We start from the raw sequence: 12,499 nt of genomic DNA, 5'->3' as shown, positions 1-12,499 counted from the left end.
GCTCTCGGCATTCCCATTCGCTGCTCCGCCATGATAAGCATTTGTTTCCAACTCTAACCCCGGAATGCATCACCAGCTCATCAAGTTGGGAACGGAGGAAAAAGAGGGATCGAGCCTATGCGATACTACTGCGGTTGCAAAAGGGAAAGCGCGAATCTAGCGGAACTGAACCAGCCATTTATTCGCGTCAGCAACGATGCGTTAGTGATGATGAATTGATGATCTTCTTCAATCTCAAGACTTGCACATACACACCTGCATGTACAAGAGACTCCGCGGGACAGGTGGAGTACTCCGAGTCTCGTCTCTAACCTGCGTGTATACAAGAATGAGTATACGTGCATTCATCGGTTTGTGTTCACAAAATATTTCGTGGATAAAATTATGAGAGGAGCCCCCTTCATTAGTTAGTAGGTCAATCTAATAGTGGCTTTGGATGCGTTTCATCTACTTGCATAAGATATATGGATTGCACAAAGGGTATGTCCAATGCTTATTTACCAGTTCAATGACGATGAGCTGTTTTTTTTTCTAGACCCCATGCAGGAAAAGTGGAACTCATCCATCACTCGTCTTTCCTCTTTCGTAAATGCGGTTGGCCGATGGGAGTGGTCGAGTGGAGATGGAAGCGTGCAGATGAAGCAGCAAAAGCTTAATCATGCAGAGGAGCAGAGATTTTGCTTCCTTTTTCCCCCTGCCGATCGATCCAACGAAAAGTCGAAAATACCACCGCCAGGTTGATCCGCACCTGCACCGACCTGTCCTGACACCATCACCGGCAAACTGATACACTGAGTGCGCTGTGCACAGCCGCGTGGATTTCTTCCAAAGGTCATAGGAGTTGCTTTGGCAATGCACTGAAAAGTCGAGAGCTGGTGACGAACTGGCACGGTAAAAACGGGCTTCATCTGGTAAAAACGCTTGTTCAGTGGAGAAATAACTTAACAATTTAACCTCTGTTTTTTTTTTGAAATAAAACTTGTATTAACCTCTTAAAATTTTGCTGGCTTTGACGCCACACGCCAGGTTCATGTGCAATTCATCCAGCACGCGCACGCAGGACGCAACAATGATAGAAAGGAGCTTTGGCTGGTTGATGCTGCTGGAGCTGGAGTGTCACAGCCCTGGAAAAAAAAAAAAGGAAAAAGAAAATAAAATCCTCCGCCGGGCCCCACCTGTCAGCCCCTTCCCTCTCCTTCTCTGTTTTCTCCCGCGCGCCGCGGCACGCGTCGCCGCCGCCGGCCATCCTCGTGAACCGCGCCACGTGCCGGCCATCTTCGCGTCCCGTGCCACGGTCGTCCTCCCCCACGCCCTTATCCGCGCCCGGTCGACCCCGTTCCCTTCCAACCCAAACCCTAGCCCCCTCCTCCATTGACGCCGCCGCCCCGAGCTCCCTCCTCGCCGCCGATTCGCCGCTCACAGTGAGTCCCTAGTCGATTCTTCGCGGGTGGAGCGTCTCCTCGCTTCCCTCGACCCGTTCCACCCCTAACCCGGCCCCTTCCCCTCCCCTGCAGGGCCGGCGACGAGCGCCTCCGCCCGCCGCCGCCTCTGCTCGTCGCGCCACCGGTCCGCCGCCGCTCCTCGCCCGCATCGCCGCCGGTGAGCTTCGCCGTCACCTAGGGCACGCCATGCGCCCTCGCCCCGAGCTCCTCCAGCCTCGCCCCGCCGCGCCGCCGTCCGCCGGCGCCACCGCGCCGCGCACGCGCGCGCGTGGGCGCGCCCAGGCGCGGGGTCAAGGCAGGCTTCGGCCTTGACCCGGCCTGGTGGTGCCGCCCGGCTCCCTGGGCCCACCTGTCGGTGGCCGGGGTGGCTACCTCGGGTGTACCTAGCGTTTTAGCTAGGGTTTCTTAGGTTCCATATTTCTGCAATCTTCCAAAATTCATAGAAATTCATGTATAGCTCCAAAAATTGTGAAACTTGTTTTGTTGAGTTCCTCTAGCTGAGATCTACCTAGGAAAAATATTGTTTTGCATGTTACTTTGTTGTAGATTTATCTATAGATTTATCTTGCAAAAGTGAGTTTATTGCTTGGTTATTTGTGTACTGCTAGAAAAATGTCAAACCAAATTTTGTTAGACTCCTTGTGAGGTGTAGTTTCCAGTGGTGCAGGTTGTTCACATGATTACTTGCTGTTGGTTAGGGTTTTATTTCGATTTTGTGCTTGCTGTCCAAAATATGGTTTATTGTGGAATTTTTTTGCAGGAAAGTGATAAAATGGCAAAACCAGTTTTGTTAGCTTTGTGTTCCTTTCTAGTTTCCATGATAATTTTGTTGGATTTGTTTAGTTGAGTTTGCATTCCTTTTCTGTTTTACTTTGTTTAAAGTGGCTGAAAACTGTTATATTTATGATTAAATGTAGGAAAATGCTTTTGCTGCAAAACCAATTTTCATGAGTTCTTTGTGATGTCCTTTGCATGCTCAAATTGTTTCATGATTTATGCTTGCTGTTTAGTTCATTCCTTAATTCTTGCATCGCATTCATGCATTTTAGTGACCGGACCGTCGGAGAGCGAACCCGGGGAACCCGTCGAGTCCGTTGAGCCGGAGCTTGGAGTCCCGTTCGTGGTCGAGCCGGAAGTTAACCCAGGCAAGCAGCTAAGCATTTTCCTTGCACCTATTTAATCTGATTTAGTTAGCTATCTCATCGGGTACTGTTGGGTTATATATTATCTATGTATTGCATCCTTGTACCTACTTTGATGCACTAGCCATCCTTGAATTGTTTAACCATGTCCTTGCCACGTGTTAGTCAGCTAATAACTTAATTTGACTAGATGCTTAGTTTTGCTTTGAATACTTGTATAACTTGCAAGAAAGGATTGGGTTAGAGTATCACATTTACCATCCATCCTTGATCGCACTTGGGAAGCTGGGATAAGTGGAGTGTAGTAGCGAGGTTCGAGCGGAATGGTAGGGCCTAGAGAATGAAGTCACATGGGCATAGTCCGCTTGGATCGATTAAGGACCGAGTGGATGCCATCGGCCTTGAGCACCTTTCCGTGCTACCACATATCCAATATAATGGAACGGATGAGCCAATTACCTTCTTTGACTTGATCATTGATGTGCAGTCCTAGCTACGTGGCTACAGGCTATGCAGAGAGGCTTAGTGTGTCCCCAGGTGGACTTATGTGTAGGAAAGTTTAGAGATGTCCCTGGTGGAACTAAGTCTCTACTCGTAAGCTAGGTGTGAGGTTCAATGATCGAGCCTTGTTGGGAACGGTTGACGTGAGTACCCCCTTGCCCGGCGTGATCGATTGGGTGAGTCGCATGGTCCTCGCGTCGTGTGGGTAAAGTAGTACACCCTTGCAAGGTTAAATCAATTCGAATTGCCGCGCTCTCGGATATGAGCAAGCTCTTGGTTCGCCGAATTCTTCATAGAGAGTTTCGGTTTTGTTGGCTTTGGTTTCATGTCATGTTGAGGATCTGTTGTATATTGTGTTACTCTCTTAATCAACTAAAATTCTGGGGGTTGGGCAAGATTAATTAAGTTTGCTAGGTGATAGTCTAGGCAGCTTATGCTTATGCAATAAGTACTTAAACCTAAAGCTTCTCCTTGAGCCTTCGCATGATCCTTATTTATTTAATTGCGTAAGTCTTGCGGAGTACCTTTTGTACTCAGGGTGCTTTCTAAACCTAGTTGCAGGTGAGCCAGAAGTGGTGTTCTGCCATTTCTACCCCGCTGATCCAAACGCGGGGGAAGAATAGGTCGTGGTGGCTGTAATGATGTCCTTGAGCAAGGCGTCATTACTTTAGTAAGTCTTTATCGTAACCGAGCTTCGTGAGAGCATGTATTTTCAATAAGCTCTAAGTCTCTGTTTAATATGACTCGCGTGAGCCCAAGGCTTGTAAGGTGAAGCTGGAAACCCACCTATTTTGAACTTGTAATGTTACGCTGTGAACTCTGATTGTATAAAACTACTCTTTGTGGTTTATCTGGCAATGTATTCGATTGTAAACGGTATGTGCATATGCTGATTCCTGGGCGTATGTTGGAGCACATACCGGGACTACCGGATTTGATATTATTTTGGATGAATGACGTGTCGGTTATTCGTGTCACTAGATGTGGGATAACACGTGGCATGCACTCTGGCAAGCACGTGTTAACTCTCATCTGGATGATAATGACCTGCGGTTCGTTTAAAATAGTATCAAATTGGGCGGTTCTCACAACGGGTATCAGAGCCGAGTTTCCATGAAGTGAACCTAAAATTGGCTTAGTGGGTTGAGAGTCAAATAAAATTTGATCACTTGCACTAAGATTTACTTTGGTTAAAAACTTGAACTTAAGGCTGATTGCTATCCTTCTTCCTTCGTCTTAGAGCTACTTCTTCCTTATTGCTTCACTTGTTTAATTAAGATATGCTTAACCTCTCTTGTCTGAATGAGTAGCGGGGGCGTAGGAAACCCTTTCACCTGCTGTAAACCTTTTAAGCCTTTTATCGGGGTTGAGAAAGTTAGAATCACCCATTCTCCTAAGTGCTAGTAGGAGGGTTGTAGCGCTACTGGACAATGCGGTTGTTTCGGGTCGTAAGTGAGTGCTAGAACGTTAAGGCGTGCTCGCGATGTGAGGAGACGTCATGTGCACTCATACCTCGCATGCATGCATACTTTCTTTTGGTTTTCAAATCTGCATCTATCTAATCTAGTGTGTCGAGATCTAGATTCCGTTGAACTCGTTCTTGCTAATCTTAGTGGGCCAAATCCATCCTTTCTCTTAGATATGTTGTTCCGGTGTTGATCGTGTGTTAGATTTTTATCTACACATTATCTTTCCACCCTGCCTTTGAGTATCATTCTCTATCTTTCATTCCTGACCGCTAACCGTTTTGTTTATTAATAGGATGGTGTTGCGTTCAGGAAATGAAAGGGATGGTGCCAGTGGTTCGGGTGGCAATAACCACCGCAACAACGAGGATCCCCTTCCTAATCCTCCAGTTCACCCAAACCTCGCGGACGTCCTGGCCCGACAAACTGAACTCATGGCACACCTAGTCAATCAGTTGGGCAATGCCGGCAATAATGGTCCAAGAGCTGAGCCTCAAGTGAACAGGTTCGGGGATTTCTTCCGCACCAATCCTCCCATCTTCCGTGGCTCCAAAGATCCTCTTGATGCGGATTTCTGGCTCAATGTTATTGAAGAAAAGCTTGGTCTTATTGAGTGTGAGCCTCATGAGAAGGTACTCTTTGCTGCTCATCAACTTCATGATGCCCCTGGGGCTTGGTGGCGGAATTTCAAGGCATCTCACCCTGCCAACTACCGCTTCACATGGGAGGAGTTCCGCACAGCTTTTCGCTCCTTCCATATTCCCAAGGGTATCATGGACATCAAGAAAAAGGAATTTCTGAATCTTACTCAAGGAAGTCGTGATGTGATGGCATATGTGAATATCTTCAATACCCTTTCCCAGTATGCACCTGAAGAAGTGGCCACCGATGCCAAGAAGCAAGAACGCCTGTATGATGGGCTCTCTGCAGAGTTGCAAGACAAGCTCTCTACTACCAAGTTTGAAGATTTCAATGACTTAGTGAATATTGCCATCAGAGCGGAGCATAAGATGAAGAATCTTGAGGCAAAGAACAAGCGTCCTGCTCCTACCTCAGTAAGCGGTAGCTCCTCGCGTCCACGTCTGGGGCCTTCTCCTTTTCCACCTCGGGCACCGGGTACGCAACCTCCCCGTCCTATGTGGATTGTGCGTCACCCTCAACCTCCTCAAGGACAAGCTCCTAGGCCGGTCAGTGCCTATTGGAACAACCCAGGTGTGACCGCAAAGGGTCCGTGCTTCAATTGTGGTGGCTTAGGCCACATCTCTAGGGACTGCCCCTCTCCGAGGCGTGGTGGTGCCTTCAATGCACCTAGGCCCAATACTCCTCTGCCTCAAGCACAGCGTCAAGAAGTTAAGCCACAACAAGCTCCTAAACGTGGCCGTCTCAACTACACCACTGCTGAAGAAATTCCGGAGAATGCTGAAGTACTCATGGGTACGCTCCTAATCAACTCTCACCCTGCAAGTGTTCTTTTTGATTCGGGGGCAACTTTTTCTTTCATCAGCAAGAAATTTATGTTGCATAGTAAGCTTGAAATGCAAAACCTACAAGTGCCATACCATGTTGAATCACCGGGTGGGGAAATCATTACCAGACACTTTGCTAGTGAGGTTCCAATTCTCATTGAGGGAGTTACTTTTCGAGCCAATTTTCTCATTCTAGACAAGTTGGAGTTAGATGTGATTCTTGGGATGAATTGGTTGGGTAAGCATGACGGAGTTATCAAATGTGGGCCCCGCACCATTGATCTTTTGCACCCTTCTGGGAGTAGAGTTCTACTCTCTCTTGCCAAGATGGAATCTTGTTTATATGCCTTGGCGAGTACCATAGCCACGGCGTTGGAAAATATTCCCGTGGTTTGTGAGTATCCGGATGTCTTTCCAGAAGAATTACCGGGTATGCCTCCTGATCGTGAGGTGGAGTTCGTCATAGAGCTCAAGCCCGGAACTGCTCCTATCTCTAGACAGCCTTACCGAATGCCTCCCAATGAGTTGAAAGAATTGAAGAAACAACTCAAGACTTTATTGGACAAGGGTTTCATTCGTCCGAGCTCCTCTCCATGGGGATGCCCGGCTCTTTTTGTGAAGAAGAAAGATGATAGTTTACGGTTGTGTGTTGATTACCGTCCGTTAAACGAAGTCACTGTCAAGAACAAATATCCTCTTCCACGGATTGATATCTTGTTTGATCAACTCTTTGGAGCTCGTTATTTCTCTAAGATTGATTTAAGGTTGGGTTATCATCAAATCAAGATTCGAACTGAAGACATTCCGAAAACGGCTTTCTCTACTAGATATGGTCTTTATGAATTCACTGTCATGTCTTTCGGCCTCACCAATGCACCGGCCTATTTCATGTATCTGATGAATAGCATCTTCATGGAGGAACTTGATGTCTTTGTGATCATCTTTATTGATGATATTCTCATTTATTCCAAGACCAAAGAAGATCATGCTCGTCATATTCATATCGTTCTCCAAAAGCTTAGAGAGCATCATCTTTATGCCAAGTTTAGCAAATGTGAGTTTTGGCTTGAAGAAGTATCTTTTCTTGGTCATGTCCTCTCCAAGGATGGTATTGCTGTGGATCCTAGTAAGGTGCAAGATGTTCTTGATTGGAAGCAACCTCAGAATGTCCATGAGGTTCGGAGTTTTCTGGGACTTGCGGGATATTACCGCCGGTTCATAGAGAACTTCTCTAAAATTGCGAAGCCTATGACCGAGTTATTGAAGAATGGGGTCAATTTTGAGTGGTCCCCAGCCTGTGAAGAAGCCTTTCAAACCTTTAAGGATCGCCTCACTACTGCTCCAGTTCTTGCTCAGCCAGATATTTCCAAGAGTTTCGATGTTTATTGCGATGCTTCTCGCATCGGTCTTGGTTGTGTTCTTATGCAAGAAGGCCGAGTAGTGGCCTATGCTTCTCGTCAACTCAAGCGGCATGAAGAAAATTATCCTACCCATGATTTAGAGCTTGCGGCTGTTGTCCATGCTCTAAAGATATGGCGTCATTATCTGCTTGGTAATCATTGCAACATCTATACTGATCACAAAAGTCTCAAGTACATTTTCACTCAATCTGATCTAAACATGAGGCAACGTCGATGGCTTGAACTGATCAAGGATTATGATATGGAAGTGCACTATCATCCTGGTAAGGCAAATGTCGTCGCTGATGCACTAAGTCGGAAGGCTCAATGCAACTGCTTGACCATAGCTTCTCCTGTGCATACTCTCTGTGATGATCTTCGGAAACTCGGAATTTCTATGGTCAAAGAAGGTTATCTTGCTACTCTTACAGTCCGATCTGATCTTTATGATCAAATTAAGGAAGTCCAAAAGAAGAATAAAGGTATGGCTCGAATTCAGGAATTAATGAGGGAGGGCAAAGCTCGGTGTTTCTCTACTGATGATCAAGGAGTTATATTCTTTGGGAAGCGAATTGTGGTGCCAAAGGATTATAAGCTCAGGCGAATTATCCTTGATGAAGCCCACAGTTCTCAATTTTCCATTCACCCAGGTAGTACAAAAATGTATCAAGATCTCAAGCAAAGATTTTGGTGGACTCGCATGAAGCGAGAAATCGCTCGGTACGTCTCTGAGTGTGATGTTTGTCAAAGAGTTAAAGCCGAGCATCTTAAACCAGCTGGTACTCTTCAGCCCTTACCTATCCCATCATGGAAATGGGAAGAAATTGGAATGGATTTCATCACTGGATTACCTAGGTCTTCTCAAGGATATGATTCTATATGGGTAATTGTGGATCGATTGACAAAGTCGGCTCATTTCCTTCCAGTGAAGACTACTTATCATGCCAAGCAGTATGCGGAGTTGTATCTCACTCGCATTGTCTGTCTGCATGGTGTTCCTAAGAAAATTGTCTCTGATCGTGGTCCTCAGTTTGTTGCTCACTTTTGGAGAAGTCTGCATGAAGCTATGGGAACCGATCTCACTTATAGTACTGCTTATCATCCTCAAACCGACGGTCAAGCCGAGAGAGTCAATCAAGTCTTAGAAGACATGCTGCGAGCCTGTGCTCTTATATATGAGAAGAAATGGGTTACTTGTTTACCATTTGCAGAGTTCTCTTATAATAATAGTTATCAAGCAAGTATCAAAATGTCACCTTTTGAAGCTCTCTATGGAAGACGGTGCAGAACTCCGATCAATTGGTCCGAATCTGGAGAAAGGCCTTTCTATGGTCCAGACTTGGTAAAAGATGCTGAGGATCAAGTCAGAATTATCCGTGAGAATCTTCGCATTGCTCAATCTCGTCAGAAAACTTATGCTGATCGTCGTCGCCGAGAACTCCATCTCAAGATTGGTGATTATGTCTATCTCAAGGTTTCTCCATTTAAGGGCACTCGCCGTTTCCAAGTCAGAGGAAAATTAGCGCCACGCTATGTCGGACCTTTTCGAATTATCAAGAAAGTTGGAGCAGTGGCTTATCAATTGGAACTTCCTCAATCACTCTCCGCAGTGCACAATGTCTTTCATATCTCTCAGTTGAAGCAGTGCCATCGTGTTCCAGCTGACGCCGTCGACCTTGAGTCACTTGATCTTCAACCAGGTCTTACCTACGAAGAACATCCAATTGCCATTCTTGATCGAGATGAAAGAAAGGTGAAGCGTAGCATGGTGAAGTTTGTAAAGGTTCAATGGAGCAATCATTCCGAAGATGAAGCCACTTGGGAGCGTGAGGATCGATTACGTCAAGAATACCCGGAATTCTTTTCCGATGAGTAAGTTTTCTCCCTACCACCCCCACTTTCTTGATGAAGCTCAGTTTCCCAGATATTGTTATATGTGTACACAGTCACCATCAAGAAAACCCTAGGAATGTCTCACATCACATCATCCCTGCCTTTGTGCATCATCTCTTAGATGTTTATCTTGTCTAGGTAAATATGGCCTCAAACTAGTCCGAGTTTTATCCTTCCCCTCTTGTCTACCTAAATCTCGGGACGAGATTTTCTTAAGGGGGGGAGAGTTGTCACAGCCCTGGAAAAAAAAAAAAGGAAAAAGAAAATAAAATCCTCCGCCGGGCCCCACCTGTCAGCCCCTTCCCTCTCCTTCTCTGTTTTCTCCCGCGCGCCGCGGCACGCGTCGCCGCCGCCGGCCATCCTCGTGAGCCGCGCCACGTGCCGGCCATCTTCGCGTCCCGTGCCACGGTCGTCCTCCCCCACGCCCTTATCCGCGCCCGGTCGACCCCGTTCCCTTCCAACCCAAACCCTAGCCCCCTCCTCCATTGACGCCGCCGCCCCGAGCTCCCTCCTCGCCGCCGATTCGCCGCTCACAGTGAGTCCCTAGTCGATTCTTCGCGGGTGGAGCGTCTCCTCGCTTCCCTCGACCCGTTCCACCCCTAACCCGGCCCCTTCCCCTCCCCTGCAGGGCCGGCGACGAGCGCCTCCGCCCGCCGCCGCCTCTGCTCGTCGCGCCACCGGTCCGCCGCCGCTCCTCGCCCGCATCGCCGCCGGTGAGCTTCGCCGTCACCTAGGGCACGCCATGCGCCCTCGCCCCGAGCTCCTCCAGCCTCGCCCCGCCGCGCCGCCGTCCGCCGGCGCCACCGCGCCGCGCACGCGCGCGCGTGGGCGCGCCCAGGCGCGGGGTCAAGGCAGGCTTCGGCCTTGACCCGGCCTGGTGGTGCCGCCCGGCTCCCTGGGCCCACCTGTCGGTGGCCGGGGTGGCTACCTCGGGTGTACCTAGCGTTTTAGCTAGGGTTTCTTAGGTTCCATATTTCTGCAATCTTCCAAAATTCATAGAAATTCATGTATAGCTCCAAAAATTGTGAAACTTGTTTTGTTGAGTTCCTCTAGCTGAGATCTACCTAGGAAAAATATTGTTTTGCATGTTACTTTGTTGTAGATTTATCTATAGATTTATCTTGCAAAAGTGAGTTTATTGCTTGGTTATTTGTGTACTGCTAGAAAAATGTCAAACCAAATTTTGTTAGACTCCTTGTGAGGTGTAGTTTCCAGTGGTGCAGGTTGTTCACATGATTACTTGCTGTTGGTTAGGGTTTTATTTCGATTTTGTGCTTGCTGTCCAAAATATGGTTTATTGTGGAATTTTTTTGCAGGAAAGTGATAAAATGGCAAAACCAGTTTTGTTAGCTTTGTGTTCCTTTCTAGTTTCCATGATAATTTTGTTGGATTTGTTTAGTTGAGTTTGCATTCCTTTTCTGTTTTACTTTGTTTAAAGTGGCTGAAAACTGTTATATTTATGATTAAATGTAGGAAAATGCTTTTGCTGCAAAACCAATTTTCATGAGTTCTTTGTGATGTCCTCTGCATGCTCAAATTGTTTCATGATTTATGCTTGCTGTTTAGTTCATTCCTTAATTCTTGCATCGCATTCATGCATTTTAGTGACCGGACCGTCGGAGAGCGAACCCGGGGAACCCGTCGAGTCCGTTGAGCCGGAGCTTGGAGTCCCGTTCGTGGTCGAGCCGGAAGTTAACCCAGGCAAGCAGCTAAGCATTTTCCTTGCACCTATTTAATCTGATTTAGTTAGCTATCTCATCGGGTACTGTTGGGTTATATATTATCTATGTATTGCATCCTTGTACCTACTTTGATGCACTAGCCATCCTTGAATTGTTTAACCATGTCCTTGCCACGTGTTAGTCAGCTAATAACTTAATTTGACTAGATGCTTAGTTTTGCTTTGAATACTTGTATAACTTGCAAGAAAGGATTGGGTTAGAGTATCACATTTACCATCCATCCTTGATCGCACTTGGGAAGCTGGGATAAGTGGAGTGTAGTAGCGAGGTTCGAGCGGAATGGTAGGGCCTAGAGAATGAAGTCACATGGGCATAGTCCGCTTGGATCGATTAAGGACCGAGTGGATGCCATCGGCCTTGAGCACCTTTCCGTGCTACCACATATCCAATATAATGGAACGGATGAGCCAATTACCTTCTTTGACTTGATCATTGATGTGCAGTCCTAGCTACGTGGCTACAGGCTATGCAGAGAGGCTTAGTGTGTCCCCAGGTGGACTTATGTGTAGGAAAGTTTAGAGATGTCCCTGGTGGAACTAAGTCTCTACTCGTAAGCTAGGTGTGAGGTTCAATGATCGAGCCTTGTTGGGAACGGTTGACGTGAGTACCCCCCTTGCCCGGCGTGATCGATTGGGTGAGTCGCATGGTCCTCGCGTCGTGTGGGTAAAGTAGTACACCCTTGCAAGGTTAAATCAATTCGAATTGCCGCGCTCTCGGATATGAGCAAGCTCTTGGTTCGCCGAATTCTTCATAGAGAGTTTCGGTTTTGTTGGCTTTGGTTTCATGTCATGTTGAGGATCTGTTGTATATTGTGTTACTCTCTTAATCAACTAAAATTCTGGGGGTTGGGCAAGATTAATTAAGTTTGCTAGGTGATAGTCTAGGCAGCTTATGCTTATGCAATAAGTACTTAAACCTAAAGCTTCTCCTTGAGCCTTCGCATGATCCTTATTTATTTAATTGCGTAAGTCTTGCGGAGTACCTTTTGTACTCAGGGTGCTTTCTAAACCTAGTTGCAGGTGAGCCAGAAGTGGTGTTCTGCCATTTCTACCCCGCTGATCCAAACGCGGGGGAAGAATAGGTCGTGGTGGCTGTAATGATGTCCTTGAGCAAGGCGTCATTACTTTAGTAAGTCTTTATCGTAACCGAGCTTCGTGAGAGCATGTATTTTCAATAAGCTCTAAGTCTCTGTTTAATATGACTCGCGTGAGCCCAAGGCTTGTAAGGTGAAGCTGGAAACCCACCTATTTTGAACTTGTAATGTTACGCTGTGAACTCTGATTGTATAAAACTACTCTTTGTGGTTTATCTGGCAATGTATTCGATTGTAAACGGTATGTGCATATGCTGATTCCTGGGCGTATGTTGGAGCACATACCGGGACTACCGGATTTGATATTATTTTGGATGAATGACGTGTCGGTTATTCGTGTCACTAGATGTGGGA

This window comes from Panicum virgatum, chromosome 5N (genome assembly GCF_016808335.1).
Source record: "Panicum virgatum strain AP13 chromosome 5N, P.virgatum_v5, whole genome shotgun sequence".
Lineage (NCBI taxonomy): Eukaryota > Viridiplantae > Streptophyta > Magnoliopsida > Poales > Poaceae > Panicum > Panicum virgatum.
Note: the sequence above shows the minus strand (reverse complement) of the source record.